The 9,218-nt window shown below is 41.2% G+C and overlaps 1 long non-coding RNA gene across 1 annotated transcript in view; it reads right to left on the reverse strand.

Annotated features, from left to right (window-relative positions):
- LOC118168739 overlaps positions 1 to 7,889 on the reverse strand; it is a 22,506-nt gene extending 14,617 nt beyond the window's left edge. The window contains exon 1 of the long non-coding RNA XR_004751763.1: positions 7,742 to 7,889. This is a non-coding gene — a long non-coding RNA (uncharacterized LOC118168739). The remainder of the gene's footprint in view (positions 1 to 7,741) is intronic.
- Positions 7,890 to 9,218: the final 1,329 nt, after the last annotated feature.

The following is a 9,218-nucleotide window of genomic DNA, read 5'->3' on the forward strand; positions in this document are numbered from 1 at the left end:
CCCCCCCCCCCCCCCCCCCCCCCCCCCCCCCCCCCCCCCCGCACCTTATTTTGTTTTTGAGATTTCTCAAGGCCCAGAACCATGCAACTCAACATTTGAAGAAACACAGAAATGCAGAGGACAAACTTACCAAGAACTGTTCAGCTGCAGTGCACATAAACGGGCAAAGCATTGTTTTGACAGCCCTGTTAATGAGAATAATCATTTCTGAGAGAAAAGGAGAAGAAAATGCTACTGCGAGAATATGCAATCAGACACGGAAGACAAAATTTAGCAAATGTTTTGTGTTGCTGAAGGCTTAAAGAGGAACAGCAGTAGGAGCCCAGCAGCAAGAACAAGACCAGGCCATCCCTGGACCAGCACAGGGACATTTGGTGTGGGCTTCCTAGGGCAGCCACACAGGATAGCTACAGTCATCCACCAAGTGCCTCGACAAGTTCGTGCTATAAGAAGTCCCATATTTTCATATTTTCCTTTCTCGACAGGATCTCCCATCTCTCCCTCTGCAGAACAGGTCTCTCCGTACTCACGTCCTGGAGCATGCAGGGGCTGGTTAGTACAGAATTCAACATCTAGGTTCACACCTGAGCAAGCATGCATTTAGGCATAAAGAATTACAGGCACATTTAGAATTCTGTTTTTTAAAAAAAAAAAAAAAAAAAAACAAGTAGCAAGTTTTAGGTACTATAAAAGCAAGCATTGAGAAAGGACCTATCAAGCCACGGTTTTGAATTTGCACATCAGTGATGTACTCACATCTTCACTGGATCAGGTCTGGAATCACTATCATTTGCTTTTGAAAATCTGCCTCCAGGAATGGGCATCATAAATCTGGAGTAATAAAACAAGCTGGCAAAGGGAAACAACATACCATTTGTACATATTTGCTGTATTTTACTTAAATTAGTTTTACCTTTGTGGCTATTCCAAATTCTTCCACCATCTCTAGGTACTTTAATAACCTTTTCACGGAAAAATTAGTCTCCTCATACATCAGTTAATGTCAAAACAAGGTGCTTGCAAATCTAGGCTTGTTGCCTGTTGAAAGCAGTAACAGATGTCCTTTCTGATCATTATTTGTTGCACATATGAACCAGCTACTGAGAGGTTCTAAATCACAGATGTGTTTGTTTGATGCTTCCATTTCATTTGGAAATACTTCTATTGGCCAACTGCATAAGAACTGATTTTGCAAAACAGATGGAGATTATTCTGCTGATCACTGGTTCTTAGTCATAGTTCAGAATATTTTCTGTGCTGTTCCTTTGAAGTATGTTCATGCGAAACAACCACATTAAAAATCCCTCCTACATTAAAATATAGTAAAAGTTCAGTGTTAACCCTCAAGAACTCCCAAGGAAATCAAGGATAAAGCTGATTTTCTTGCTATGCCACCCTGATGCTCTAGATGAAGTGACATGAAGAGGTGCATTCTTACTTTGGGACAGACACCTTCCATGGAAAGAAGGCTTAGCTCATGCACAGCACTAGGGTAGAACGGAGTTTGCCTGTGCTCCATCTTCAGCCGTGAGCATAGGTGGAAGCAGGAGAGATTTTGATGGTAGAAAAGGGGCTGCTCAATGCAGATTAGAGGATGTAATATACAGTATGGTGACTAGGGTCCTGCCCCCCAGAGACCTGCTCTAGAGATCATTTTAATACCCAAAGTCTTTATGGGGTCTAGAGCTATCTGAATATATGTAGAATAAAACCTGAATTTTGTCCTGAAGAGCTTAAACAAAACAGAGGAATTAGCATAAGATGCAGAAGTGGAGGAGACACTAGGATTAAGAGGTAAGAGTAGTAAGACTGCAATGTTATGTCATATGTATGTTATGTCAAATGTATAGGAACAAGCTGCCAACTAGTAGGAAAAAAAAATGACTAGTAATAGGAAGAGCGTGTACCTGATAATTGTACCTTTGCATTTTACAGCAGGGTCTGAGGAACGAGAAGCATAGCTATTGCCTAGACAATGCTTATGAATAAATGAGTATCAGCCACCGCCAGCAGGAAACCCGGTACCTAGGGAGAGTGGCTGGAGAGCAGGCACCGCCTGCATGGCACTGTTTTTTGGAAGAGTAGCTGGAACAAGTTTTATGTTGATTCATAAATGTGTCATTTTTGGAGGGAGGCAGGAAAATGTGTGTGAACAGAAACGGCAGCACAATGAATAAATACCAGGAGTGTGGGAGACGGGAGCCCAGAGAGGAAGGGAGAACACAGATAAAAGTTCAGAGGAAGAGAACACAGACTGGATGAAAAACAGCAAGGAACAGGGAAAGGGGGAAATGAAAGACATTTTTACAGTTACAGAGAAACAATGATAGATTAAAGCCCGAATAAAACCAGAGGATGAGAAGGGGATATGCAGCACTGACATGGGGCAGAAGGGAATGATCTGAAATGGAAAACACTGAAGAAACATCTAAATTGCTTTTACATTTTTCTTAACAAATATATATGCAAAATTATCCCTCAGCCTACGATCATTAAATTTGTTAACAAGGGTGAAGGTAAAGGGAGGCGGAGGCAGAAGAAATAAGAGTGGAAACAGCTCTGGCTATACTGCCTCTTCTCTAACCATATGTAGTCCATACTGGATGAAGCTCTCCTCTTCCCCCATTTCATTTCTCTGTTGCATCCTGTGCTCTGCAACCTGCTTGAAATCCCACTTGAAATTCTGCTCTGAAATCTGCTTGTATTGGCCCTGCAGTCTTTCAAAACTTGAATGCAAATTAAACCATCTGTGTGGAGATGACAAATTCCACTCTCCTCCAGCAAAAGCTCCCACATGACAAAACACTTGGTATCCTGCCCTGTAAGATAGTGGTTGCCCAAGTAATTGAATTTTCCTAATGGCCCAGGCTACAATGCATGGCCAAAACTCCCTGTCAACCTTTTAGCAAGTGGACAAGCACAGTGAGCTGCTTGGAAGGAGAGCAAGACATCCTAATCCTCCCTGGACAGAGACTCAAGCTAGACAAGACCAAGCCAGCCAGCATTGATGTTCACCCACCTGAAACTGAGGCTGGGACCATGGCTTGGGAAAGGTGGGAAGTTCATGCTTCAGGGAGGGATGGTGTGCTAAAACAAGGTCTGTGAGCTCTCCTGCTCCACAGCTGATTGATTTTCGGCAAAAGCTTATGATAAGGCAATAATAAACCAGACCAGAAGCAGTCCTCAAGATATGCTTGAAAGATAATTAAAATGGGGCAAAGTTTGTTTAATACACATTTTCAGCACTACAAGGGAAATTCCAGTTATCTCAATTGGAAAGTTTGTCACAAAGCAGAGAAAAGTCTACCATAAAGCCTACAGAGCACAGCCCAATAGTATTACACTTCAAATAGAGTATTTCAGATGTCTTTTTACACCAGCTTATTGTCCGTTTCCTTAGAAACAGGAATCAGCAGCCACAGGCGAAGGAGTTGGAACTTGTGTTAATTTTAGCTGCTGCTGTTTGTTCCAACTTTGCTTCCATTTTCAAAGAAACACAAAAGTATTGTAGAATTGGACACTGCCATTTTGTAGGACATGTGCAAAGTTTCCGTCTTTAAGCTCTGGATTTATATCAATCCTCTCTATTCATGAGGTGGTCCATGATATGTCCCGTAATAGGCCCATTGCTCCAAACTGAGCTCAAGCTCATACAAGCCTCGCACACAACTAATGGTTTTTACGAAAGATATTTTTAAAGCATGGCAATGGGTTGCCTCTGAAAGCTTTCTATGCAATGCCTCAAAGTCAAACCCCATGAAATTACATCTCACCAACAGCTTTACCACTGTTCTCATGATGGAGAACTAGCATTAACCAAATGTGTTTTTTTTTGTTTTTTTTTTTTGTTTGTTTGTTTGTTTGTTTTTTCTATAACCAGCTTTCATTAATACTATTTATTTATACTAATTACAGACCACCTGCTCAGCACATTCTAGTGCCAGTGGTGCTTTAAACTTCATGTCCTTACTTTTGTCTTTTTCTTGCTTTTTTTCATGCTTGTTTTAAGTCTATCATTCTTTCTAAGCAGGCATAGCTTGAACCTTCAATAAACCTTCAATACAAAGTGTCAGCTCTTTGCTCCATTAAGCTCCATATTGTCCTCATCACCGCATATTTAGGGCTCTGCTAAATGTGTGACCTGTTTTGATTTTTGCAGGCTTACCCTTTCTTTTCTTTAGCATTACTGCTACTATCCAGGCTAGCTCATGCTTCCTGTTGCTTCTGCTGTGTGAACTGAAAGCAAAATAGGATCTCAGGTCAAAGGAGCATAGCTGGAGAGACCCCTTCCAGAGATACCAAATCAGTGGTACATAGCTTTGTTTTGACTCAGCTGATAAAGAGCACTTTGTTCCCGAGAGCAGTCTCTGCTAACCAGCTTTAGCTACCAATTGTCTCATCTTAGGTATTTGTTCCGTAGGGTGAGTTTGTTTTACAGGGCTGTTACCAGAGAACAAGGACAATCCCTCAATTAGGACAAGGCAAGAAATCTCAGATCACACGTGTGGAGTGCATTATATAAAAATAGCCAGGTGGAAGTACAAAGGAGCTGTGGACTCCACTTGACCCCAGACATACACCATTGCACCGCATTGCTCGTCCTGGTGGTGCCTCAGAAGTTCTCTGTGTAGGCAGAAGTTCAGAGACTCCTGAAGGCAGATCCTGGGCTGAACCCATCTGGGCTGCCAATAGGTCTGTCCTCAATCTGTTGAGAGCTTGTCCAAGTGATTTAATTGAAGCATTTCATGCTCAAAGCATTTTGCTAAAGCTTTGTTTCCTCTGATAGCTTTCTAGCTCAGTAGTCAGTATGTAGATTAAAATTTAATTTAACTGGCTTAATATGTTTTGGCCAACTGATTTTTTATTTTTTTTGGACAAAAATTTTATACCTATCAGACTGGTGGTTCAGGCTGGGAAACCTTAGGAGATCTATAGTCCAACCTCCTGTTCAAAGTGGGATCAAAGCTGAATTCAGACCAGGTTTGTCACAGCTCTGTCAACATGGGTCATGAAAAACAAATCTGAAGATGAAGGATAAGTTCAGCAAAAAAGTTTCTGAATGTTTGTTTTATGTCAAATGATTAAATTTAAAATGGGGGGGGGGGGGGAAGGGGGCAGAAGCCTTTCTAAATTGGAAGCATGGCCATTTGTACGCAAGTTTTCCACAAACAGCAAAAGGTGTTTGTATGCTGAAGAACTGCTGTTGGTTTTGTTTAGAGTTCTGTGCATGCATCCTGCAAAACATTCATGCCATGGTTTCCTGCAGGGTAGACAGAACACCTAAGAACAACATACAGAGAAGGGCACGAGACAAAGCTGAGGGCTACAATGGGAGAATCATAGCATACCCCAAGTTGGAAGGGGCCCACGAGAATCATCAAGTCCAACACCTGGGTCCCCAAAGGACCACCCCCCCCAAAAAAAAAAAAATCAGACCATGCATCTGAAAGCATTGTCTAAACATTTCTCAAACCCCAGCAGGCCTGGTGCCATGACCACTGCCCTGGGGAGCCTTTTCCACTGCCCAAAGAGATTAAGAGGTAGACTTAAAGTTGTAGGCATTACATACATGGGGAATTTGAAAGCACTCTGGGTTAGAATTCAAGAGAACAAAGACCTTTTGGAAGTAAATGTGTTATATTATCAGGTGCACTATGTACATCAAATGTTACACTCATGTAAGTTATCAGTAACTGAAAATACATTCACATTATTCATATTTTTGTGCTCCATCTTTTCTACCTCATCACATATTGTATTTCCTGTTGTCCTCAGAATGCTTTGGCATCTATATTTAGGTTTTGTTGTGTCAAATTTTGACTAGAGAGGGGAAAAAACAAGATGTAAATACTTCTGAGGTGCCACTTACACCCACTTCCACAAAAAAAAAAAAAACCCTACCTATGCTACTCTTACAGATTTCCTCACAGATCAAATAGGATGAATGTGCAGACCTCAGACCAGTAAGTGACTGAACATCATTATCCAGTCATCAGTTGTTAGAAGTATCAGAATATCATGATAAATTTTTTTTATGGATACATTTTACAGATTTTCATAAAATAGAGGCCATTTTGTGAGATCACCTAAGTGCCAGAAAGGGTAGTTCATCTCTGGTAAAATTGCATGCTTACGTCAAAGAAACAGGACAGGGAGAGATTTCTCTCCCCTGTGAGCTTAAGGGAGAGAGAAGTATGTGTACAGTGCAATATTCTTCAGTACTTATGCAGAAGTGACAAAATTAGCTCAGACTCCTCAGACTGGGGCAAATAAGAACAGCCTGACCAGGAAACAGTAGAAAATCAGGTACAAGAGGTGGATATAAGCTTGGTAATAATGGCAAGAATAGGGGCTCATTAATGTAAAAAACACAAAGCCTGTTTGCAGGCAAATTACATGATTTTGGACAATGCTTTCATGATAGCCACCAACACAAAATTTAACGTAAAAACTCTAGAAATATTAATTTCTAATAATAGGTAGTTAAAAGTAAAGCAGGATAGAAGTACCTACTGTTTTTTATGCAGCACTAGTGTGCGGTATTTTTTACAGGGATCTGTAGCACTACAAAAGAACTCAGAAATCAAGCTTCAGATATACAAGATCATTACATGGTCTTTTCTGTGTGCCTTGGAGACCCAACCACTTCGTAGAAAGAGGAAAATTGAGTTGAATTTCCATTAAATAGGAATGGATTGTTGAGCCTATTGAGTCATTTTAAATTTACAGAAATGTAAGCAAGAAATACATGGACCTAAGAAGTTTACCCGACAGAAGTGAACTGCATAATAAGTACAACGCTCTTAGCTAGAAAGGTTACAGTGACCTATCTGGTGGTTGGGAGGGAAGGAGAGAGATTTCTGCCCACCTGGAGCACTGCTTGCCACAACATTTTCAAGAAAAGTGCAAGGGGTAGATGATGGTACAAACAGTCCAAAGATAATAAATGGTTATGCAGATACTAGGAACAACCAATACCCTTGTGTTTGAATGACGCGGTGAAGAAAAAAAATATGTACAACAGCTAGAATAATTTATAAAAAAAATAGGAAGTGCTGGGAGAGGAGGGACTCCAAAGCTTTCCCCACCACAGTCCTTCCAGAAGCCCAGTTTACTTGTCTGAAGTCACATTAGTATAAACAACAACTGTTTTGATTTTAAGATTAAAAATGAATGCTCTGAATCATGAATTCATCTCTTATTATGCTGCATAACTTTGGAGTATCTGGTCAAATGCCAATTAGCACTAAAATAAGGAGCTGGTAACTTGGTTGTTGCATAAATTTAGTTTGGGCAGATAGTCAAGAAGAAAATGATAGAATTTAGGGAGAAAAGAAGGTCCAGCAACATGCTGTAGGCAAGGGGAAAATCTAACAAAGAAATGCTGAGACCCCAGTGGCCAGGCTGTGCCATGGTGGCCAGAGGCAAACGCGAGCAGGCTTTGGCAGAGCACTCTCCAGCTGTTCAAAAGGGAAGAGGTGACATCCCCAAACCCATACATGCAATTAGCTGACATGGCCTGGCCAGGCTGCAGTGAAATAACTGTGAGAAAATGGCCTTCACAGCTAGGATGTCAACCCCACAAATGGCCTTAACAGCTAGGATATCAACCCCACATGCAGTAAGGGGGCACGAGTACCGCAATAAGCTACCAGGGCAGAAAGCACTAGCCATTGCCTCTTCCCATGCACTCACGCCCTCTCTGTTAGTGCTGCCCTGGCTGCCTTCCAGCACACAATACCTTTCACCATCCTTTGCCATTCTGCATGCATTTGAGGAGGCCGCCCTCGCTTGGAGCACCGACGGGCTCCAGAAGCGCCGCCCCAGCTTGCAGCCTGGGCAGGATTAAGGCCCCCACCAAAAGCAGCATCACTGCACAGCTCACGCTCCTGGTGCAGAGGTAAAAAGAGGGAGGCTGTGCCCCACCTGCTTTTAAATGATGGCCTTAATTCTGCAGTTACTCCAGCTGGCCCTCCCGCAGCCGCTTGGTGCTGCCCAGCTGCAGCCAGCAAGGCGCTGCAGGCACTGGCGCTCAAGTCACTTCGCTGCAGAAGTCTGTGAAAGAAATTGCAAAGGCAGAACTCAGCTACCAAGGCAGGGATGTTCTCATTAAGCAAAAGCATGGAAAAACACCATGAAAATATTTTGCCCCTTAAATTGTGTAAATGAAAAGCTGCACTGCCATATCCTATATATTTCTGCCACTCATAGCACAAAAAAAGAAATCAAGAATGGCTTCAACACATTTCAGTCCTGCTGCCTAATGCATTCCCCTTGCAGTGACCGTGGCCTGAGGAGAGATTTGTAGAAAACTTGCACTGGGATGAAATCTCAGTGTCCTACCTGCAGTACAGGAGGATTCAAACAGTGAGAATGAGATTTACAAGTCAAAATCTGTTAAAACAAATCTTTGCAAATTTTATTTACTGCTTTTATTTGCTCTTTACAGTGTTGACACATAATATGCACTAATGACAAAATGCTTTAATAGAAGATAATAACAAATTGAGATAGCTTAGAAATAATTTTCATTCAAAATTTCCACTATCCTCCAAACTGTGCATGCGAACTGCAAGATCTCTGTAGCCATAGGAACCTTGAATCGCTAACAGTGTTTATACAGAAAAATCTACTGATAGTTTATTTGCAACTTTAGAAAGTTAAAAGGATAGGATAAAATCATATTATATATTCAAAGCTTTACAGTGTGAATATGATTTTTTCCATAAATCTTCTGAGTTTTCTAAAAGGCATCAAAATATTTTGTTCATAAAGTTTCATAAGGTTCATTTTTTTAAATAAAGTTAAAAGCAGTTTGAAACATTATTTGGAATTGCTGCATCTACATCTTCACTGATGGCAAAGATGCTCTTTGGTGATGGCTATTCAGGAATGTGGATAAACAAGGCAAGAATTAGAGTTCGATGCAAATTTTATGGCTCCTTCTGGCTTAATGAGTGAACTCCCCAAATTCCTCAACCATATGAAATCTACAGCAAATGCTGATGATTTTTTTAAGTGAAAGGAAAATATCATCTTATTTTGCTTTCTTCAGGCTTAGTTATAAAAACATTATGTTTCTATTAAGGAAGCAAGCAGTTGGTGTTTATCATCTCTCCCTTATCACAAATGTGATTTGAGCAACAAAGCCATTATCCAGCTGTTCGCTGGTTTCTACGTTTTCACACTTGGTGTCTTGCTGTTGGATCTGCCACCCA

This window comes from Oxyura jamaicensis, chromosome 6, assembly GCF_011077185.1.
Source record: "Oxyura jamaicensis isolate SHBP4307 breed ruddy duck chromosome 6, BPBGC_Ojam_1.0, whole genome shotgun sequence".
Taxonomy (NCBI): Eukaryota; Metazoa; Chordata; class Aves; order Anseriformes; family Anatidae; genus Oxyura; species Oxyura jamaicensis.